Here is a 24,964-nt window from a genome sequence, read left to right on the forward strand (position 1 = left end):
ATGTAGCAGGGAGCTTTATCATCCCCATAGGGGAGTGCTCATTAGTGACCATAAGCACTTTTTTCCTTATACTTGAAACAAAAATGTTTCCACAGAGAGATAATCAGCATCCACAGCCAGCAAACAGAATCCCAAAGCAGTTTTTCTATTTAAAGAGGTGTCTGCTTTCACACATGGTAATGGAAGATGAAAATACTCTTCTGCTTGCTTTTTGGATCTGTTCAAAATATTGAAATGTTGCATAAGCAGAGATGGATTTAAAGGTCAGTTCTCTGAGACCCTTGTTTACACTCTTCCTCTAAAGAACGGATGAGAACTAAATTCTGATATACTTGTCTAAGAGTTCTGAAATATGGAATTTTCCCCACTAAAGTTTGTTCTACTTAGGTAGTAGAACACCATAGAATCCGAAATTGTATCTCAACTGTGAAGGAGCAATCCACCACTCCTGTAAGCACTCCCAATTTGTGCCAGGAAAGAGCCATAATGAATCTAATTCATGCTCATTTTCATCTGTAACCATGAACAGGTTAAGAATTCCGACTGTAAAATACAATTAATGTCCCCAAGGTGACAATCTTTATCCAAGAGAGGAGTTGGAGATGTGACCTGGTTCAAGGTCACACAATTGTTTAGGGATATAGGATTAGGATCATAAGCTTAAAGATTTCCATCTTGTTCTGTGTCAATATATCTCAAATTTGGAATTAGTGCCTATCACAGTTAGTGACTCTGTTGGCTAAAAATCTAGGAATTTTACCCATATATTCTCCAAATTTATTGCAAATAATTAAATATTATAAACCATGAGTGCGAATTAACTTTTGCTGTTATTGTAGACATTTAAAAAGTTCTTAAAATATATATGTGCTTTCTCCTATGGACCACATGTTTTATGAGGTCCAGGTTTGAGTTTTTCTTTTGTGTAATTCTCCAACAAAGTAAAAATTTTCCCCATGCAGGTATCTGACAATTGCTTTTTCGTATGTAAGGATATCAGTTGATAAAGTAGTATTTACCATCATGCCCTATACTTGTGCCCAGAAGAAATTACACACTATACGAAATTGTAGTGTTCAGCATAGAATATCTAACTGGTGGAGCCGAAATCTTCTTTTGAAAGAATACTTTGGAAATTGTTCCTCTCTCTTTTTTAATTCTTTTCATCTCTTGCTGTGAGTGTCACAGAGGATTTTGGAAGTTTTACTCATTTTGGTTCTCTAATTGGGGGAGGGTTTGAGGACCTAATCCTTAACTCCAGTATCACAAAACCAAACAAGCAAAGAGCAATTTTGTCTCTGAAGTTGATAAGGTTACTTTGTCTGAGTCAAAACCTTTCATCTATCCTAAGTACCAATGCTGTGGGACAATAGTTTTGTTTTTTTTTTTTTAAAGACTTTTTAAAAAAAGATCTATTTATTTATGCATACAGAACTGGGGTACAGACCAGAGGTGCAGAGGTGGTGAGAGGATTCACCAGAGACAGATTGGGGAGCAGAACAAGCCCATTGATGAAGTACACTGCTGAGGGGAGCATTGAACGGGTCAGGAGAGGTCTGCAGCACTATGTGGGTCACCTCCTGGGGGATGAATCAAACTCATGCTGAAGTGGCTTAGCTTCTTAGAGCTGTGCTTTAACCTGCTGCACCACGAGGGAGTCCCAGGACAATCGTTTTTAAAGGTTTAAAGCTGGGTATCTAATTAGCAGTAATCTCAGTAAGTTTGTCCTTATTTTTAAAAAGTTGAGCAGATTTTCCAACCTGGCTTCTGTTGTAGTAAACAATAATTTTGTTCTGCTCTGGGTAACTTACCAAATTCTACCCAGTTACAGAGAGTATTTAATAATGGTCATCACCCCAGTACTGACCATTTGAAATAAAAGGAATATGGGTAGAAGGTTTTTGGGGCACCATTTTCAACTGGAAAAACAATATAGGTGCCACTCTCTTCCTTAATGAGGAGACCAAAATTTAAACTATTGGAAATGTTGTGATTGAAATAAATAGTATTAGCTACCTTCATTAAAGGTATATTTCGTTGCTTTCGTAGATGATTTCTGTGGCATCACTAGTAGAGTCATAAAATGTACTTAACCATTTCAATAAGGTGTGTCACCAAAAATAAAGTTTTCATAAGCAAAATTTGTTAAACATGGTAGGAAAAACCATTAGCTTAGGTTTTGCTAAAAATTCAAATGAGGGTATTTTAAAGGTGTTTCTAATCTTCATTTTTGTGGTATACTTCAAGTGGATGTACAGTTTTTCCCCTCACCCTATTTGGAATAGCCTTAACATTAAAAGTAATCTTGCTATGTTCATCAATGCAAAGCCATATCAAGGTTCTACAGATCTTGTTACTCAAACTAAAAACAAACACTTAAAAAACAAACTGTTCTCCAAAAAGCAAAAACAGAGTTGACTTGATAAAGGACCCTTGTTTCCACAAAGTCAAGAATGTAGCATGGATAGGAATGTTTGGTTCTCCTCACAGATCAAGTGGGTTATTTGTGACAAAAACAACAAAACGACCGTAGACAGATTCAGGTTAGACAAAGCAGTAATGGCTTAGTTTATAGTTCTGTGGGAGGAATTCAAACACTGGAATTTTTACAAATAATATTTTCCAACATTGTAAGAAAATCTAAGCAATTTTGCCTAAGTTCAATTTGGGTTAGGGGCTGAAAAAAAAAAAAAAAAAAAAAAAGAAAACTGAAGAAGGGATACACCTCTAGCCCAAGAATTTTCTGATTTTTCATGTTTGTAAGTCACTAGCTTTTGTGCAAATGGCTATGTCATTTAAAACAAAGAAACACAGCCCTCCCTGGTGGCGCAGCGGGTTAAAGCACTGCACTAAGAAGCTAAAGCCACTTGTGCATGAGTTCGGTTCCCACATACCCCAGAGGTGACCACATGGCGTGGCAGACCTCTCCTGACCCACCTGCTCCCCTCAGCAGTGTACTTCCTCAATCTGCCTGTCCTGTTCCCCACTCTGTCTATGGTGAAGCCTCTCACCGCCCCTGAGCCTCTGGCCTGTACCCCAGTTCTGTATGCATAAATAAATAAAACAAAGAAACAAAGTTTTAGGAACATAGTGGATGAAGTCAATTATTTGAGGGCATTTTTGCATTGTCCGTGTCTCGCCATACTTGTGCTTATTCAGTAAATGCTTGAATGGAATCTATTAAAGATTAGATGTGCCAAAAAGGTAAAAAGAGTAAAAGTATGTATTTTTGTTCATTATATATATATATAAAACATAAAATAATATAACAAACACCATTTATAAAACACTGTGTGTATATTTATTTGATATCTATTATATGAGATCCAAACTACAAATGATAAATACAATAAGCATATTTATTATAGAATGGTTTTTGAAAAATCACTTACTTTCTAATTAAGATGCCTAGAATCTGAGGTTATATAAAATTCCCTGATCTTAAATCCTGGTGTGACTGTTAATCCAAAACAACATAGGCAGAACATACTCTGGTAGGGAAACTATGTTTTTGAACAAAGAAATTGTCTTGTTTAGATGAAGAGTATGCTGTGATTGCTTCAGGAAGTCATAAACATTATGGTCTAGGTTACAGACAACTCTACCCAGGAGTTAGTCTGAGATAGCCTGGGAGCTTATCTCTTCATTACGGTCAAAAAATTCATTCATTCATTAAGATCAAAAAATAACATGTATGCTATGGAGGAAATTGCACCTGAGGTAGGTGGTTCTTTTTCTAGTTGGAGTTCTACCTCAACAAGCCCTCAAAGGTAGAGAAGAGATAATATGCTTGTATTGTGTTCTGTGGTAATTATGGTGCAAAAATGGGAACATTTCAAGTTACATGGCACTTTCTACAACAGTCAGCTTTTTCACTTACACATAGATATACCAGGGTGATAATACCACGATCTGGTGCCATCTTTTTAAATGAAGAAATCATCGGTGTCAATCTCCATAACTGGGCTGCATGATGACCCTTAATTGACTTTCCTAAAGTGCCCATGTGGTCTCCAACTTCTTAGATATTTTGGCTTTGAGTCTTAGTTTTTCTGTCCCTCCAATGTGCTCAAGACCTATGAACATACTTTGCCCTGTTTCAGAGATTCTTAGATCTGGATCATTTATCCTCCATATTTTCACTTATCTAGAGTCTTCTCTGCATTCAAAGTTCAGCTCATTTGTCAATTCCTCTGTTTTCATAATTAGATTTACTAAGCAATATTCCCCTCACACACATATAACAGATCTCTTTATCACATTTCCCAGATTTTTGTTTCATGTGGCATTTATATTAATTTTTTAGAGATTTATTTATTTATGCATACAGAACTGGGGTACAGGCAAGAGGTGCAGAGGCAGTGAGAGGATTCACCAGAGACAGAACAGGGAGCAGAACAAGCAGAATGACGAAGTACACTGCTGAGAGGATTAGTGGGTGAGACAGGAGAGGTCTGCTGGGTCAAGTGGATCTTCTCCGGGGCCGGGATCAAACTAGCACTGAAGTGGCTTGGCTGTGCTGAGTCCTGTCCCATTGTGCCAACAGGCAGGGTCCAACACTATTTAATTTTTAATTTTCATATTTAAAGTATACTTATCCTTGCAATAATTTAAAGTCAATTAGAAGAGACCCAAGTTTCTTAATTATTATCTTAACCCCAGAATTCAATGATTCCAAGAATATAGTGGGTGATCAAAGTTCAAATGAGTATATGCCTACTCAAATAAAATATAGTATCAGCATCACAAGTTGCCTTAGATATTTCTGCCATTTTCTTGTCTTTTTCCACTAAACTTTCCCATGGAACTCATTTTCTTGGTACCTGAATAAATCTCTGATAATGACTTTTGGCTTTTCCAAAAATTTTTAGGCAATGAAAAGATCTGTGTTCACATTCAAGTATTCATAATATAACATAGTGACTCTAAAATTAATCAAAGTAGCTTTTTCTTCTCCAAATGATCCAGTCTCTTTCAATATAGGAAGACTGTAGTAGAAAAAGAGGCTTCGAAAGGCTTCTTTCCTCTTTCCATCCACCACTGCTCCTGCTGATTCATGCCCATTGGGCTTGGGAAAGAAGGGGTTCGGAGGAAGAGAGCAACACTCTACATGTCTAGTACAGACACAACCTGGTGTCAGGGCACTGAGTTGAATAGCCAATGAGTGGAACAAAGATGTCTTCTTCAGGGATATTTTTGCATGTTCATTAAATATCTTCTACTTTGTGGCAGTTTTCTTGTTCTAGAATGTGTCTGTCTTTGGCTGGTCCTTTATTACTTACCATCCACTAGCTATATTAGGACTTCAGCATCCTATTCCATTATCCACCTCTGCAAAGTTTTGTAAGACTTCAGTCTACTTTACTTTCTGGGGATCCACATCAATTTCCCAGAAAATCTGCAGGTTTTCTGGGAATTTGCCATGTAATTCAAAAGCACTACTATTACCCTTAACCTCATTGAATGGTCCCTGAAATGCTTCTCTTTGGATTTGGATTGAGGAGGAAGTCTGTCTCTCCCTTTATTCTTTGATTTGGGATCTCACTAACACAGAAACTCTCCAAATAAATGTCCTATCTCTTTCTTCTGTCAGACCTCACTAGTTTCTCCCTTTCAGATTTCTTAGGAGTACATCAGGAAGCAAACCACTGATTCCTGACTGCCAAGAAAGTAGCTAGTTTTCCAGAGAGTCTCTCTGAAGCCTATGTTGCATGGCCTAGTACAAAGGCAGTCTGTATTAGACCGAATATGAGGTGATTGGAAGACTATGAGTATTCTCTCTATGGAGAGAGAGAATATACAGAAAACCAACAGCTTTTTTTTTTTTTTTTTTTTAAGACTGCCTCTTTCCTTCTAGCCTTCTTTAATAAAGTCATGTTTTATTCCTATGGAGACTGATAGGATTAGGCAGTTAGGACAGTGTATGATTGCTTTGCAAGTCTGAATTAGCAGGCTAGGACTTTATTTCTTGGTGTGGGGATGGCTTGCATTTATTGCACTAGTCTACGCTGTTGGAGCACCAATCAAATTTGGGCATTTTTAATTCCTGTTGTAGTAGCAAGTACATTCTTTACAAAAATGAAGTATTTCTCTCACCCATATAGTAACAGTTCTGCTCTCCTGTTGTGTATTTGTTCCAGTTGGTATATTTGTAACATTGGCTTATTAGTCAAGATTCTTTCTGTGGAATAAACAGTGATAATCAGAAGTAGAGTCTGTTATTATAGGAGAGAAATGAACCATTGTTAATTACTACAGATCATATAAAGGCAGACATTCAGGAAACATATATTTAAACAAGATCTTGTAGAGAGCAAGACAAAAACAGGGAAGAAACTGCTGAAAGTTTTATATTCTTTGATCAAAGGAACTGTATAAACAGTAGAACTGAAGTTTGACCAGGTAGAATGCAAGTTGTCAGCAGAAACAGAACTTCATTGTGGCTTTGATTTACATCTCTCTGATGCTAAGTGATGCTGAACATTTTTTCACCTGCCCCTTGGCCATCCACAGGGCTTCTTTGGAGAAGTATCTGTTTAGTTCTCTTTCCCATTTGTTGTTGTTGTTGTTGAGTTGCATGAGTTATGTGTAGACCATAGATATTAGTCCCTCGTCAATTGTCAAACATATGATGGGAAAATATTTTCTCCCACTCGGTTGGCTGGCTGGCTGTGTTTTCATTTCAATGATAGTTCTTTCATTGTACAGAATCTTTTTAGCTTGGTGTAGTTCTACCCCTGTATAAATGGCCCATAGCAGAATATTAGTGAGGTTGTGAACACTTTCACACTGTGGGTAAGACATAGACTAGTTTGCACTTATGAAAACCGTAGAGATTTCTCAAAACCTGTGGAATAGTTATACCATAAAATCCAGTAATTCTGCCCCTATATATCTACACAAAAGAATGCTAAAATACTAATTCAGAGAGAAATATTCACTTCCATGTTTATAATAGCCAAACTATGGAAACGACTTGTGTCCAAAGGCAGATGAGTGGATGAAGAAGATGTATATATACACACTACAGAATACTCAACTTGTCAACTTTGTGACAGAATGGAGGGTATTATGCAAAGCTAAATAAATCAGGAGAGAGAAAAGTATCATATGGTTTCTCCAATATGTAGACTATAGAAAAACCAAACCACACCAAAATTAAACCTTAGAAATCTGACTAATTAAGACTATCGAATGGGGTGGGGTAGGTAAAAAGCAAAGAGGAGAGAGGGCCCAATGGGTTTGGTGGAGACTCTGGGTGTCTTATTGGTGTGGTGCGGTTACATCCATCTGAAGATCTGTGATCCTGTATGTCTGAATCATGTATAGTACTATAAACCAAGTTTACCAAGTTAAAGAAAAGAAAGAACATAACCCTCATATTTACTGTCTTTTGAGTATATATGTATATATATATAAGCACACACATATATACATATATAGGTATACACACACACACACACACACACACATACACACATGCATACACCCGCACATATGTTTTTGAGTGGACAAGGCTAAACAGAGTACACCTGGTTGTGCTAACTTATGGGTATAATTTTAAAGTGAATGGTAGTCATTTAGTACTCAAGAGCTTTGAGAATTTTGGCTTTATTTGAATTCATGGCACATTCCATCTGTACCTCTCGTTGGTCACTCATTTTTATTTTTCATCCTATGAGCCATCATCTTATATATTATAATATAATTCAGGTTGATTTGTATCATTTCCAAAGTTACTCTCCAATCAAAGTGACAAAGAATAAGTCTTAATTTTCTATAATGCCCTTAACTTTATAGCTACTCAATAGTCTCTACTGGCTGATGATGATGACCTTTTTTGTTTGTTTCTTTTATTTATCCACTAGGTCCCTATTATGATTAAAGCATTAGAGGGATTTTACACTAAATAACATTAATTAACAATCATCCAGGAGTCAACTAAACACACACACATATACACACATATACACACACACCAAACTCCCAACAATGTGGCAATTTGATTATCTACAAAGAATATAGTAGGAATGGATTAAACTGCACCATGTGTTTAAATCTGAGATCTTAATTTTTATTATCATTAAAGGACAGTAGGAACAAGTTCATTATTTGGAAAATGCTAAGTAAATCATGGGAATCAAGTTTTTATCCTGCTTTTACTATACCCATGTGTCACTGGATAAACAAATAGTAGATAAGGTTAAGTAATGAATAAAAAGGATTGTTAATAATGAAATACTTCTACTTTTGAGATGTAATGAAGGTATTGGATTATGATCTAGGTATTCAACATCAAAGACTATATCAAGAGACAAATAGATAATCAAGATATATTGTTTCTTGATGTAAAAATACAACTTATTAAAAAAAAAGTAGCCTAAGAAAGAAAATCCACCTGAATCTGATTAAACCTCCAGATCCAATTCACAATCTATAGGAAATACAGAGAACAGAGAAGCATGTTTCACTACACTATAGGCGAGCTGTCAACAAAACCAAAATTTTGATTGTGTAATACTCAGCAGAAATTGGCACAATCATGTTTGGTGATGCATGGGGACTGGAATTCTGATGGTGAATATGACATAGTATATACAGATGCTGAATTATAGGACTGTATACCTGAAGCCTCAATGATATTGTAAACCAGTGTTAGTTCCATTAAAATATGACCTAGTTATTTGACTAATAAATTGTAGGAGAGTACAGCGGAAAGGGAGCAAGTGAGAGAACACATAATAGTAAAAGAGACTGAATGCATGTCATCCCATCCTGATGTCTATGTATATTTGAATGATGATTTCAATAAACAGTAAAAATAAGTAATGCTTCACAGGTTGAATCTCAGTGATGAAAACTTGAACCATAATGCCATAATGCTTTGTTTCTTTGATAAAAAGAAAGTTCATTAGAAATATAAATACTAGATGTAAATTTGATAATACTAAGAAATAAATGTTAAATTAGTTTTGGTTTGGCAACAGTTGAACATCTCTAAAGGTCCTTTAGATGCATCTAAATGTTTGAGAGAAACAATATGGTAGATTATTTTTCCTCAAAATAATATGGAAGAGGAAATAGTAGTTGGGTCATATTTTTTTTTAAAGATTTATTTATTTGTGCATACAGAACTGGGGTACAGGCCAGAGGCTCAGGGGTGGCGAGAGGATTCCCAGAGACAGAGTGGGGAGCAGAACAGGCAGATCAATGAAGTACACTGCTGAGGGGAGCAGTGTGTGTGTGTGGAGAGGTCTGCCACACCGTGTGGTCACCTCCGGGGCAGGCAGGAATCGAACTCATGCGGAAGTGGCTTTAGCTTCTTAGTGCTGAGCTTTAACCTGCTGCGCCACCAGAGAGGGCCAGGTCATAAATTTAACATGACTCACCACAGATAAATTATGGAAGGAGGTTGATGTATGCAAAAGTGTTCCTACATACTATTCTGTCTGGTTTTGTCTTCACATCACACTTCATTAAAAAAAAAAAAAAAAAAAAAACCTGAAAAATAAAATAACAATGGGAAAAAAGGTAGATTAGTAGATTAGTATAGATCTTCCTTATAAAACCTATTTTAAACCCCAGGTACACAAATGCGTCTCCTTCATTGTCAACATTTATTTTTGTTTTTGCTTTTTTATAGAAATTATGCCCCACTGAGTAACAATTTAGGAAATCTTTACTTGACATGCAAACTCAAGCATCATTCAGAAGATTCATAACTACCCAAAACTTTATACAAAAATAATCTTGGATGCACATGTTTTGCATTTTGGAGATCGCAAGACACAATAAGACAAAAGACTGGGAGAACAAACAAGAGATTACTTTTTAAAAGAGAGACAACAGAGAGTTCATTGTAAAAATAACTCACTAAAGCAATGAGAAATTTGGCCGTTGGATCACATCTGGACCTTCCAGTGTGTCATTTATGGCGACTCTGCTGCTGTTCAAGCAAATCCAGTGGCTTGCTTGTATTGTTGACATTCTTATTTTCTGAATCTGCTTTATCCAGAATTCTTACACTTGAAACCATCTCCTCTGTAGGCCACGCCTGTCCCATCATTTCAGGCAGCCTCCTTTCCTCACCTCAGCCTGCTCCGATTTTCCTTGGGCAAATCTCTAAGCACACTTAGGAGCCATGTTTTGATTTCTCTATGGGCCACTTGTTCTACGTTCTCTCTGCAAGTTTTGGCAAAGACCAGGTGTTTGCTCCCTGTGTATTCTTCAAGTTCTGGTAAGTAAGCCTCACTCTTGATTCCATTTACCTTTGATCTAGAGGAAAGTGCCTGAATTAGATTACTGCAGAGGAGACTGAGTAAATAACACATTTGAAACAATTCTTTGTAGAATTATTTTTTTTTTTTATATTCTGTGTTTACCTATCTACTTTTGTTGTAGTTCAACTTGAAAAATCAGACTCACCTGAAAATATTCAGTCATATCTGTAGGAAAAATTCTGCTTTCAATAGCTTATTGAAGTCTTATAATGGGATATTGTAAAGCCCAAAGAAATAAATTCTAAGGTAAAATTACAGAAAGACCTTTCTCCTTTATATAATTATTCTCGTAAGGTCATTTGAGTATGATTTTCTTTTTTTCCTGTCACAGCTTTAATTGCAATATTATACACACACTCACACACACACACATATACACATGTATGTGTGTGTGTGTGTATATATTCACAGCTTTCCTAGGTTATCATTACCTCTTATTTTCACATTAAAATAGATTTTTGGAAAATACATAGGAAGAGTCTCATGAGTATTCCATCAGCAGGATTCCCCATTTTTCTGCAATGTAACAGTTCTGGAACACAAAGCCATTTGAAATAGGCATCCTTGATACAAATTGCAGATTACTTTCTCACTACTCCTGGCTGTGTACTCCCAAATCAATAGAAATTCATGGGATCTGAAAATTAAATCTTGCAGTGCATTTTTTTTTTCATTCTGACTTTATTGATAAGGCTATAATCCTTCTGCACCATTTTAGCAAGCTCAGGTCAGGTGGAAAAGTATTAACATTGACATTTGAAAATGAATGTGTTAGGTAGGAGAGGTGGAGGAGATGTTGGAACACTACACCCAATTACCTAGGCCCTCCTTAAATTTCACAGACTGCACTAGCACAGAAGAGATATTTTGCTGAAAATCCCATGCAAATGCCCATTTGATTCTTTTGCACTACCCAAATGCAAGGGAATAAACACATCCCAAACATGGAGAAGAAGAAGACCTTAGATGTTTACAGATAATAACTGCTGATCTTGACCATGCAGAGCCACAGTTCTGAGGGATAATGCTAAGTGAAATAAATCATAAGGAAAGATAAATACTGGATGGTGTCATGAACATGTGGCAGATAGAGCAACTAAACTAAAGTCAGATAAAGACAAGCCTAAATACCAATCCTGAAAGCTGACTAAAGAACTGAAACAGGGCCTCCCTGGTAGTACAGTGGTTAACGTCCAGCACTGTGAAGTTGGCTGCCACTGCTTCAGTGTGAGTTCGATCCCCTCCCCAGTGGTGACCCACGTGGTGCAGCAGACCTCTCCTGACCTGCCTGTTGCTCCCCTCAGCAGTGTACTTCATCAATCTGCCTGTTCTGCTCCCCACTCTGTCTCTGGTGAGTCCTCTCACTGCCCCTGTATCTCTGGCCTGTACCCCAGTACTGTATGTATAAATAAATAAATCTTTATTAAAAAATAAAAGGAACCAAAACATACAGAGGGGGGGAATGGGGAAGGGGTAAGAACAAAGAGGGAAGGTTGCACAATGGACAATGTGGTGGACTCGGTGATTTGGTGGGGTATCCAAATTATTACCTCACCTAAAAATAAAAACATAAATAAATAAAAAAGCAAGGAAAAAAAAAGCCAGCACTCTTACAAAACCCAAGATACATCTTATAATTCTAGAGACCACAGATTAATTTCTGAAGGGTCAATGTAGCATTAATCTATTCAGAATATATTCTGATTTTAAATATCGTCTTTAGAATGCCATAGGTTCTTGACTGTAATACTTAAGGCATAGTGAGACACAAGGTATTTCAATAGCTCTTTTTTGTGCCTGTTGCCTTCATCCACCAACCTTCCAATTTTAGCACCAAGCCCAGTTTTTCTTCTATGAGTGTTAAAATGTGCAAATCATATCCACAAGGCTGTACACCTACCTACACTGTCTAATTGGAGAATATTTGGCCTTTTGTGTCTGACCAATTCAATTAGCATAATATTTCAATTTCATTAATACTTACTATGATTCAGCAACACTTTATTCATTTATTATAATCATATGCTATTGCTTGGAGATAGAGTTTTTAATGCATAACTAGTTGATGGGCATTCGGATTGCTTGAGTTTGGGGGCTATTATGAATAATGCTATTATGAATGTCTGTGTACCAATTTTTGTATGAATGTCTTTTCAGTTCTCTTAGATATAAACCTAAAAATAGAATTGCTGAGTCATAGGGTAACTCTATTATAATCCCCTGCGTAAGGAACGCCCAAACAGGTTTCCACAGCAATGGAGCCATTCTACATGGCCACTAACAATGAGTGAGGATTGCAATTTTTTCACATCTTTGTCAGTACTTGCTATTTTCATGCATATTTTCTTTCCTTGTGTATTGTCATTTTCATGATATCTTATAGCTTTGGCCTGCATGTCTCTAAGGACTAATGATATTGAGGATCTTTTCATGTGCCTATCGACCCTTTGAAAATCTCCTTTGGAGAATGTGCATTCACCTAGCTGCACAGTACCTCAGCATGCAAATGTTCTGGCACACAGATGACAGAAACGTATGTGTTGATATAGTGCAGGATCGTAAATGTGTTTCCTTTCATAATAATGTTTTCTTCCGTCTAGCTTGGCTTATTCCAAGAATACAATGGGTAATGCATATGACATACAATGAGCATATTAACCTGTACACTAGAGCTTCTCGTGAACAGCAGACTATTAGTAGTTAGGTTTTTGGATAGTCAAAAGTATATGATTTCCTACTCTCCATGTTGTTTCAAGAGTCAACTGTAGAAACCTTACATGTTTGGAGACTCTCTAACGTTGACCGGTAGTCTGGGAGTGAAGAAGTGAATGAGTTGCTTCACTCTTCCCGGGAAATGGTGTTCCCCATTGGGCAGCCTAACCTACTAACTTTGAAAGCCTCATCTGGCCGCAGGCAAAGGCTGTGGGCTGTGTCTGAAAGCCCCGCTTTGCTGATCAGTTTGAATTTCTTTCCATTGCTCTCCTTAAGCTCCCTCCTGTGAACCCTCAACAAAGACACTCATTTAAGGAGACTCTGTAAGCAGAGAAGTAAAGCTGGATTTCTCTGAGCTGGGAACCACTTCTCTCTTATAAGTACATGTTCTGAGACACTGGACACAGACAAGAAGCATTAGCATCTGATTTCTGCTTTATACTGAAGCCACAGGAGCCCTGGTCTTTTATGTGGAAAGTGTCTGCTGTGTTTGTGTGAAGATAGGGAGCTTCTCCTTGCTCAGCTTGCTTTGGGCTCAATAAGCTTTGTTTGCAGCCATGTTGACTGTGATGAATACCTAAAGTTAAACAGCCCATCTTGACTCAGGCTCAGCCCCCCGCCCCAAGATTTAATGACCCCTTGCCTTTTCAATGTCGTCTTGAAAACCTTCCTGTTGCAACAAAACTAGTTATGGATTGCATTGCTAGTTTCAAACTGTCTTTGGAAGATCCAAGTTTTATGTGTCATATTACGCAGATTTGGTCTTTTCTAGTGGCATGGTTCTGTGATAGCCTAAAAAAAGAAAACAGAAAATAGCTGCTTTTCCTGTTTGCCTTGGAGTTGAGCAAGATTCTTATGTTAGCTAACTGCAAGGCAGCAGAGGAACATCGAGCAGGATTTAACTCTGGTTTAAGCTCCCTGCGGTTACTCAGAAGCAGAGGAGGCTTAGATATAGTCTCTGTTAAATGGGATGGCTAGATTTAATCTCAAAGCAAAGCCCCTGGAGGATGAGACGTGCAGCCCTATAGCTGCCTTCCTCATGAAAATTGCAATTCATGGTCACCTCAGGTGGAGGCAGAGAAGCACTATCAGAAGTATCCCTCCTTCGGGCCTGTGAGTGACACTGTGTAGCTTGCCCTTGGTGTCCTCAGACCCCTGTCCCCCCACCCCCACACACACAAGCACTGTTCTTGCTTCCCTGGACTAAGACGGAATGGAAATCTTGTAGCTAGACACTGGCATTTAAAATCATTTTACTCACAGCTTAGAAAAAGTATTAACAGAAAAAGACTCACTGAACGGAAGCATCTGCTGATCTTACCATTAGGATCTCTCAAGTCAAGTGGGGTGAGAGTGCAGCTCTTGCGTTTTGTGTCTCCTGGTGAAGTTTCCTGGATCCTCCCCAGCAGGGACTCCATAAATTGCGCTCAGCTGACATTACCGACTCAGAGATGGCATTGAATGCCACAGGTTCAGGAAGCAGTCTGCCAAGACCACCTTCTGTTACAGGTCCCACTCACCTGACCAGGTTTTGACCTGGGCTTCCAACCCAAGGTTTCCATAGCCACAGCCTCAGTTTCCATCAGTTTACTGGAAAGACGCTAAGGAGTCAGATGACCCATTTACTTGCCAGTTCACCTGTGCATTCCACAGGTTACAAAAGGGCATGGCATGAACCAATAGCAGGTGGAGGGAAACTCAGTGACATCCTGAATACAGGAGCGTCCTGTCCACATAAATTTGGGGTCTGGCCAGGTGGCCCATGGAAGTTCTCTGGATCCCTAACCAGGAAGCTCTGCTCTCCTCCTTCTTGGAGGTTTTAGTAGAAGCTTGATTCCTAGGCATGAAAGAGTAAATCACTGGCCACTAGCAATTGATCTCACCCTGTAGTGCCTCCCAATTCCCAGAACAGGGGTAGGCCTGAGTCTAGCTCTCCATTCTTGTACATTCCCTGGCAACTAGCCCCCTTCATCAGATATTTTTCAAAATTTGTCTTTATTAATTTAACAAGAGATAACTTTAATATTCTCATATACTGAGGGATTTCCAAGGCTGTCCTCTAGGAGTTATAAAGATCAAATATGTTTGAGAAATGGACCTTGATCATTGGTATGACCACACACACACACACACACACACACACACACATTTATATGTCTGTATTTAGATCCTGTAAATCACCGTGTTGCACTCCCATTCCATTATCAACTGGGAAACACGTTGAGATTTAGCAAAACATCCATTAATACGCTTAACATTTTGCATTTAACAGAATTTTCATTTAACAAATTTTACATTTCAAAATATTTCCTAAAACAAATGAATACCTCCTGTGTAGATCAAATGCCTACACTATAGGGACACTTTCCTGACAGTGAGGTCAGGCCTGGTGCCCGCCGTCTGCATGCCATGATGGGCTCCTGATGGCTGCTGCAGTCTCTGATGTCATCCTGCAAACTCATTTTCTCACTTCATGAAATATCTGCATGAAGAGATCCGGCATCTTACTTCACAACATGGTCGAGAAGTTTCCTCAAACAGACTGGAGGCCAGGTTCAAATCCATCCAGAACCCTTGCTTTCTAGGCTGACTATGTACTGAGACAATATCTTTTCAGATGACACATACTTTAACCATCCTGCTCCTTCCTCCTGCACAAATCCAATCCCAGAGATACAGCACAAGGAAACCCTCTCAAGTGGAGCCACAGGGAAGAGCTACCTGCATACCTGGCAGAGGGAGTCAGCTCCTCTCGTCATTGCTGCCTGCAGCGTTCTCAGCCCGCTGTCTCAGGGCTCCTTCCCACAAAGAGATATGTGCAGCTTTACTCTGGGTTATAGATGGGCTGACAGCCAGTCCTCGTTTGCAGCCTACAGAATGCACAGTGTAGTTCACTGCTACAGAAATTCCATCTTTAGGCTTTTCTATACTTCCCCTAAATCACAAAAATAGCAGCTTCCTAAACAACAGGTAAGCTGATTTGTTGATTAAAGAGATACTTTCCCTACCTTTTGCAGTGACAGTTCTTTCAACCTTGCTATCAGATTCAACTTACTGAGTTATCCCCAATTGTAAGAAGCCAAACAACAAAGGCATTGTTTCATGTAAAATTATTTAAGGCTTCAATTTTCAAAACTCTTAACAAGGAGACTGCAGACACCAAGCAGACATGAGCCATCAAGTTACTCCTTTTAAGTGGCAAGAATTTCAGAGTGCAGGAGGATTGGAGGGCTTTAATATTGCAGCTCCCAGAGACAGCTTCCCTTGTTTCCTTTTCTGTATGTAGCCTGCTGCTGCCAACAAACCTATTTTTAGAATTTTAGGTGGAATCCAAAGGCAAGTTTGCTCAGAATTTCAAGCTGACTTTCCCATCAAAATTACAAGGGAAGGGGTCTAAAATGGCTATTGTTATTTCATTTTCCATTGGCCAAGTAAGAGTAAATGCATCAATTAACACAATACTGTCAAAGTGGACTTTTGATGAATTTGTGTTAGAATTCAAAAGCCTAAATCTCATATAACATGTATTTCAGCTTAATGGACACTTGGATTAATTTGATCTAATTTATTATTTAAAAAAAAAATCTGGTTAGGGCCGTCCCTGGTGGCTCAGTGATTTAAAGCACAGCACTGCTAAACTAGCTGGTACTTCAGCTGGAGTTCTATCCCCAGCCACATGGAGTTCTATCCTGCGCCATGTAACCCACATGGTGCAGCAGATCTCTGTCCCACCTGCTGCTCCCCTCAACAGTGTAATTACTTCGTCAATCTGCCTGTTCTGCTCCCCTCTCTGTCTCTAGTGAATCCTCTCACTGCCCCTGCACTTCTGACTTATACTCCAGCTCTGTATGCTTAAATATATATATATATATATATTTAATTCTGGCTATAGTTCCCTTGAGAATCAAGGCTATATCAACACTGACATTCAACAGGGCCTATAACTGTGCCCTATATAGTTAGAAGGAGAATTTAAAAGCTGTGATGCACGTGGATACTTTGTGCTGGGTATGGGCATCAGAACCCACTGGAAGTCCACTGGGATGGACCATGCTCTCCCCAGCTAGGTCAACTTGTGGGAACCATTAATAGGTGTAAATTATATAATATTCTGCTGGGGTTGGATCGTCAAATTCAGGGGAACACCCCTGTCTTTTTCCCTATGGGAAATGTAAAATATGCAATAACATGCTTCTTAGGATACCAGACATCTTATAGTTATGGGTGCTAGATCTAGATAAATGAAAGAAATAAATATTTGGCTCGAGAAAGGAAATGTCTGTAAGTGTTGATGATTTAGGGTTATGGCAATGAACTCATCATTAAAATTTATAAACTTATAAACTTGGATTGGCTTGAGGATTTGTGAAAAGTGCTACTAGTTTGTGTTTATGCATTGCTCTTTGAATCCCATGATCTTATTTCAACTACATATTTTTTTCAGTGATACACATGGTTTATTTGCCACAGCCCTTTCAGCATTCACTACCGTTTCATCAGATTAGTTCAAAGCTACTCATCATTCTCCAGATAAATATTTGTTCAATATCTGTAGTATATAACACACTCTACTAGGAGACAGAGCAGCACACAAAAAATACAGAAGTGATTTCAGTACTAAAGGGTATAAGTTCTCATGGGATTTTAATTAAAATGTAAGATAATTGCATTTGTAATAAAATTTGTTATAATTCAAGATCAAGGTATCAATCTGAAATGTTGACTATATCACCTATTAACTGTAGGACTCTGGACGAATTATTTAGAATCTATAAGTGTTGATGATTTTGTTGAATTATAAAAAGGTATGGTAATACGCATTCCATAAAATAAGTTATTCATGAGAATCATACATCTTAGTGTCTGTAGGCCTTACTATATAGAAAGTGTTGCAAAAGACTGTTATTAATGATCATCTCATGTTACAAACATATGCATATTGGATACATAATGTATCCTTTGCTCATTTAATTAAAAAAATTGAAAAATTGCTGTTGATTGGGCCATGGATCTGAAACTATAAGAGTTTCTTGAGAACACAGTTGCTACTTTTATTGTAGTTAGATCTTTAAACAGTCTGCCTTCAGAATAGGTAGCTCTTAAAAGCTTATTGATTTTACACGATTAATGGTTTAAATGAGATATTCTTTCAATTAAGCTTGAAACTTGTTTCATCTTAAAAGAAGCTGAATATTGTAAAAATTGAAAGACAATGGTTAGTAAGTTTGGGACCTTTGAAGCTACACCCTATTAAAAGTCAACTTACTTGCTCTGTGACCTGTGTGAAACACCCCAAAAAGTCTTTAACACCTATTGCTTCAACTGTAAAATGGGATCAATATCACGCTTTTTTCTTAAAGTTGTTTGTAAGACTAAATATAACTGCATGGCTGAATATTTTAACATTGTGCAGAACATAGCCTGAGCATGCAATATTTAGTTATTCTAACTTGGATCAGGGCGTGATTCATTAACATATTGAAGAGTAAATCACACACACATGCATGACTAACAGCCAAGCTGGCTATCACAGAACTGGAAACCTTGGAGAGGCAGTTGGGCAAATTGACATGCAAGATGGCCAATGAGCTATTGCTGCTGAGTCTCCAAGCCAAGCTGCTTCCCACTGGTAAGCCAAACAAGAGAGAAGAGAGCTGGGGTGAAGAATGTGAGCTTATTCCAGAACCCAGCATGTTGCTCATGTCCCACAGTGACCATCTGCCCTCCACAGACTCTGGGCAGGGCTTTTCTAAGGCTATCTGGGAACAAGAGAGCTTCCCTAGCTTCCCTCTGTCACCTTTCTGGGGCCTTTCAGGTGGAAAAAGGGATTTGGGTCCTAGCTCCATGACTCATCCAACAAAGAAATTCAGGAAATTTGCTTAAATGCTTTAGGGGAGTTAATGTGTTAATGATCTGAGGACCAGCCACTGAGTATTCTAAAAGTCGAAGGTCAAGATATGGCTGAATGAGGCAGACACCTTTTCCCTGTTGTGTCCTATCTTTGCTTTCATTGTGATTGCCAATATGCCCTTCCCCTGAGGTTTTCAAGAATAGTGTGAATGTCAGCATTTCTGGCTTGATGGGTGCAACTTATTTTGTGTCAGAAAGACAACAAAACATGTGTTAGTGTTTATTGCCTGTTTATTTCACACTGGGCACAGTTGCTAAGCCCTTTGCGTGTGTTAGTTATTTCAGCATTATGGTCACCAAAGTAACTACCCTTATCTTACCAGGTTTAAGAAGTTTGGCTATCTGCTTCAAGTCTTGCAATTAACTGATATCTAGGATTTGAACCTAGAATGAATCTGGCCCTGGCACCTATCAACACTATATTCCTCTTGCCAGTGTGGGAGCATCAGTCCTGATTTTTTCTCCTCAAAGTTTTTGACCCCTTAATCTATCCAATGTATAATGTAGAAAATTAAAAAAAAAAAATATAGCCAGGTTCAAAGAGGGAAAACATTCTGAGTTTCCTTATTAAACTTTGAAACACTTGGTTTAAAGAATAATATGTGAGTTTAAATATTACTTTTAAGAGATCACAATTGACAAATCTGAACAATTAGCAAAGTCCATTAGCTCTGTATATCATGTTTGATGCAGGGTGGAAGTTTTCTTCTCATTTTTTTGAAGATCCAGCTTATCTGTTTCTGCTCCCTCTGAGCCTTGCACTTCAAGTAGCCTTTGGCCCAAATTTGAAAAATTATTATTTTTTTTACATGTGCATGGCTAAGGAGCACAAAAGAAAGAAAGAAAAGAAATGAATTAAACAAAACTTGTGCATACACTTTAAAGAGTTTTTTAACGAAACAGTTTCAAATGTCACTGCATTTTTGACCTCAAAACCAGCCACTTATATTGTAAACAGAGACTAAAAGCGGATGAAATTTTTGCAAACATGTTATGTAAAGCTGAAAGCACAAAAAACTGAACGTAAGTTTTAAAAATAGCTTTTAAAGTCTACCTAGTAACACTTCTGCGAATGATTTTATAAATTATTATTCACAGCATAGTCTTTCAAGAAGCAATTATGATTTTAGCTTTCCTTCAAAAGTTAAGCTATGAATCAGAAAAGACAAAAAGGTATTTTGTATTCATCCTGTGACAAGAGGCTCACAATTGTTTTTAAGTGTGTAGGGATGTGTGCTCATGTTGTGTTACTTAATAAACAAAACATGTTACTGTTTCTCAGAAAGTGCATGAAAATACCTCACCATATATGATCACAGAGTCTTAGTATCTAGCCAGTGTGTGAAGAGATCTGAGTGAAAGTAAAAATGGGAAGCAATTTTACTCTCAACATTTCATTTAGCCCTCCTCTGTCAAATCTCCATTTCAATATTTTGGACAGATCCCATGGGTTTCCTGTCATGTTTGCTTATGACAAGTTTCAGTTGTGTTTAATCGAAGTAAAAATGTAATGTCTTTTCAAATTAAGGTCCTTTGTTCTTGGCTCAGGTACTTGTTCTGAAGACAAGACTGCTCAGTCTTTTACTCATCCTCCACTTTAAATTGGAGTCTTCACTTTAGGATTAACTGGTTTTCATTCAATTCAGCATTACATGCATTTATGGAGAACATTGTTGGTACTCATGCCAGAGAAATGAATCAGAACCTGTCCTCTACTCTGAAGCAATCACAGGATGATGCAAAAAAAGACATTAAGACAATTCCATTATAATCCCATATGACATGAGAAGCAAAGAAAGGACAAGAAAAGGTAAAACCATAATGAAGAGAGAAGTCACTTCTTCCCTGATTGGATTTCAGGGAAATGTTCATAGAAGAAAAATTGGAGCCATGTTTGAAATTGACACCAAGGGCAGGTAGAGAAAAGTCTTTCTAGGAAGCAGTGATAATGTTTCTACAAGAAAAAGAAAAGGACAGAAACAATCTGATGTTTTAGAAAATGACAGTAGATATTACATAAAATAAATGATGGCAAAGGCATTGGAGCATAAATTAATAATATTCAGTGCTTCAGCTCATATACAATAGTATATACAGGAGAATCCCATTAATCACTCCATTTCTTGTTTCTTGTTGCTAACTACCTGTAAGCTACATGGTTATTTTTTTTTTGAAAATAATTTCAAAGTTACTTTTCAAGAAGCTTGCAGACAAGTTGAGGATGCACAAATGGCAGGAAGTTCTTTAAGAAAGAGAAAGAATGCATGGGTTTTGGAGAGAGGATTATCATTCTAAAGGAGAGATTAGATGGATAGTTTTCTTTCTGTTTTAACAACTAGCATTTGATTGAAGTCCTGTTAAATATAATATTGATAAGTTAGGGCAGAAGTTCAAGCAGAAGCTGAGGGTACAGTGAGAAGTCTCATCCATAGAGAAGAGTAGCAGAAATAAAAATAGAAAAAATAGATGGTCTTGAATGGTAGGAGAAAAATTTTGCTGGTAATCAGTAATGACTCACTGCTTTTTTTTTTTTTTTTTTTTGAAAATAAGAATGATCTCAACAGAGCATAAGTTAGGAAATACAGTATGGCAACAATGTAATGGGTGAATTCAAAATGGAAGAGTAGAGAGCTACTGTAAGAAAGTAGGAGAGAAATTGTGGGGATACCAGAGTAGTGCCTAGGTAGAATAGAAAGATCTTTCAAACATTCTATGATGGGAGAAGGAGGTGGTAAAAGATGATGCTATGAAAGATCAGAGGAAAACCTAGTTGTAACTGGTTGAGAAGATCAGAGCTGCCTACTTTAATTGTATCGTCTGTCCTGTTTCAGAGTTGGTTGTGCTCTGGTCTATAGTTACACTTGACCCAGCTTGACTGCATATGTGGGGAATTATAAGAATGAACTCCATGCAGACAACCTGGTTACACACTAGTCTCCTAGCGAGCATATCATTTTAGAAATGAAGAGTTTGGAAAGACAGGACCCAAATAACCTACCTTTGCTTCTGAATTGGTATGTCCCAGATTTAGAACAAAGGTTTTGGCATTCATATACTGTAGGCAGTGTATTTTGCAAGAACTTTGGCAGTGAATTTTGCTTGCCGAACATGTTAATTCTTCAAAGGGATAGTCATTCCAAAGTAGTCATCTTTCATTTTATCAACAGAGGAAACAGGGAGAAAAGAGCTATTGTCATTCTCACATAATAGGTTGAATCATAAGAAAGTGACTGTTGTGTCAATCAAAATTTTTGAAAGATCATACAAGCTCTCCATGCACAATAGAGTGAGAGTGGAAAGAACATTGAGTGAAGCACCAAGAATATCTGAGTTCTGATTCTCCCACTGGCAAGAAATAGAGTCTCCCACTGGCTATTACTTACTTGGTTTACTTCCAAGACTTGAAACTAGCAGGAAACCATAGTTTTGTATAGCTTGAATATACCCTATGCAAGTCTTGTTATATCAGTAAAGGAAGATAATAATATTATCATCCATTTGGTATCAGCTATAAGAGCTATAGATTGTGCAGGTGAGTGATATAAATTCTGAAACCAGAAACCCTGGCTTTGAATCCTGGCTCCATCTAGCTTCATACATGAATCTTTCTGCTTCACAATGTCTTCATTAGCAAAGTGAGAGAAATCTGAATAACATCTTACTGGATTGTTGTGAAAATTAAAACAGTTAACACATATAACATTGATTGGGTAACACCTGCTAACATAGTAAGCACTTTATCCATGGTTGCTATTATTATTGTTATTATAAGGAAGTTCTTTGCTAGAAGATTCTTACTGCCTTCACTTTTCATTATGCTCTAATGGACTAGTGCTAAGCTGTCATTGGTCAACTTTGAAACCATGTACAGATCCCTGGGGATGGGAATCAATAGTGACAGTAGCTAATTGTGGTGCTTGAACATGGGGAATCTTAATTGAAATAAATCAATGGTATCAAGGAATGGGATAAAGGCCCAATTGGAGCAGTTTAAAATGGAAAATAACAAGGACTGAATGGCACTTTAAAACTTTCGATCGCGTCCTTAGTTGGTAAGAATGGAGTGTTTTATTACAGAAAAGTAACCAAGCAACTACTATTCCGAAAGCAGCCATGTTTCAGGAGATGCTGAATGTGTTGAAAGCACTTAGCTAGTATTAAGCCCAATTAGGGAGAGAATATGCTCTCTGGCCACTTTAGCCAAAGGGAAGCAAAAAAAAAAGCTATTGAAATCTGAGAATGGGAGAGTAAAGGGAGAAATCAACTTCAAGGTCAAGTGCTGGTAATGAAGAAATTCGGTTTTTCTTCTCAATACTTTGCCTTTTATTTGCTGCATGTCCTTTTTCTCTGCCCTTAGCTCAGAGTAACTTCCAGCTCTCCCAGTCACAAATGATCACCAGATTGCTGCAAAATAGGTATTGCTCATGTTGTTTGGTTCACAGAATACCACAGGGACAACATTAAAGATAAGTTTCTCTCCACACAGAAAGTTTGTGGGAAAATCTTTGAGCATGTTATCTCAGAAGCAAATGACCCTTTTCCCCCTAAATTTTGAGCATAAGTATTTGCTTACTCAGATGACTTATCGTTTGAGTTTCTGCTGCTGGTTGTAGCATCAAGGTTAACAATCAATAAACTCATTAGGACTTACAAGCGTCTTTGATTAATATTCCTTGTCTAATTCCCTGAGAAATGTACTATATCTCCTAGCTTAATGAAGACAAGGCTGAGTTATTTAGGTGTTTGTTAGTCAGGCTTATTTGCATATAATTAACTAGATTCTCTGTGTTTATAACAAGCTGTAAAAACTTTGCACCAATGAATATATGATCATCAAGTTCTATGTGGTTAGCCAAATGATTTTGTTCCACTGGAAACTCTTGAATTGATGGAGATAACTTTTCTGTCTATCAATTAAAACTAGACTAGCCATGCAGAATTTGAATGAAGTCTTCCCTAAGAGCAATTTCATATATCTCCTTTATAAATTAATACATTTAGAGTGTAGATTTAAGTTGACAGCAAAATTGAGTAGAAAGTACATAGTTGTCATACAAGCCCTGTCCCCACGTAAGCACAACTTCAATCCACATCAGAGTGGAATTTTCTTATCTATTCTTTCTCTAATCCTACACAGTGCTGATGACTATAGCTTATAGTAAGTTGTCAATTCTGATGGTTTATTCTTCTATATTGCTCGATTAGCTACTCTAAGTCTTTTACCTCTTTGTGTTTGTTCCTAGCTTTATCTTTTCCAAGATACCCATAAAGGGAATCTCTACTGGAATCCCCCATTCAACATTATATTTTTCACAGGGATTTAGCTTTGCTCCATATCTTTTCATGGCTTGATAGTACATGACTTTTAATTCTAAATAATATCCTATTGTCTTTATTGTACCTTCACTTACTTAGTCATTTATCTGAGCCCTTTTTTTTTTAAAGATTTATTTATGCATACAGAACTGGGGTACAAGTCAGAGGTGCAGGGGCAGTGAGAGGCTTCACTTGAGACAGAGTGGGGAGCAGAACAGGCAGGTCAATGCAGTACACTGCTGAGGGGAGCAGCAGGTGAGACAGGAGAGGTCTGCCCGGCCATGTGGTCACCTTCTGGGCACACGTGGCTCGAACTCACAGTGAAGTGGCTTTAGCTTCTTAGTGCTGTGCTTTAACCCTCTGTGTCACCAGGGAGGGCCGCTCTTTCTTTATGTACATCTAAGTTTCTTATGCCTATCATTTTTATTTTTTTTCTAAATAATTACTTTTAACATTTATTACAAGCCATATCTACTGACAACTAGTTATCTCAATTATTGTTTGAGCAAATTTTATTTTTACTTCATTTTCAAAGGCTAATTTGCAGGGTACAGGAATTTTAAGTTAGTGTAGCTTTTTTTTTTTTTCTCTCTCTCTCTCTAGATACTTTATTTATTTATTTATTTATTTATTCACTCTATTCTCTCCTGGCTTCCATGGTTTATAAAAAGAAGTCAAATGTAATCCTTTTGTCCTTCTTCTGTATGCAAGATAATTTTTCAAGGTTTTTTTCCTTGGATTTTCAA

This window comes from Condylura cristata, unplaced genomic scaffold (genome assembly GCF_000260355.1).
Source record: "Condylura cristata isolate star-nosed mole 26May11 unplaced genomic scaffold, ConCri1.0 scaffold00011, whole genome shotgun sequence".
NCBI classification, from domain to species: Eukaryota; Metazoa; Chordata; class Mammalia; order Eulipotyphla; family Talpidae; genus Condylura; species Condylura cristata.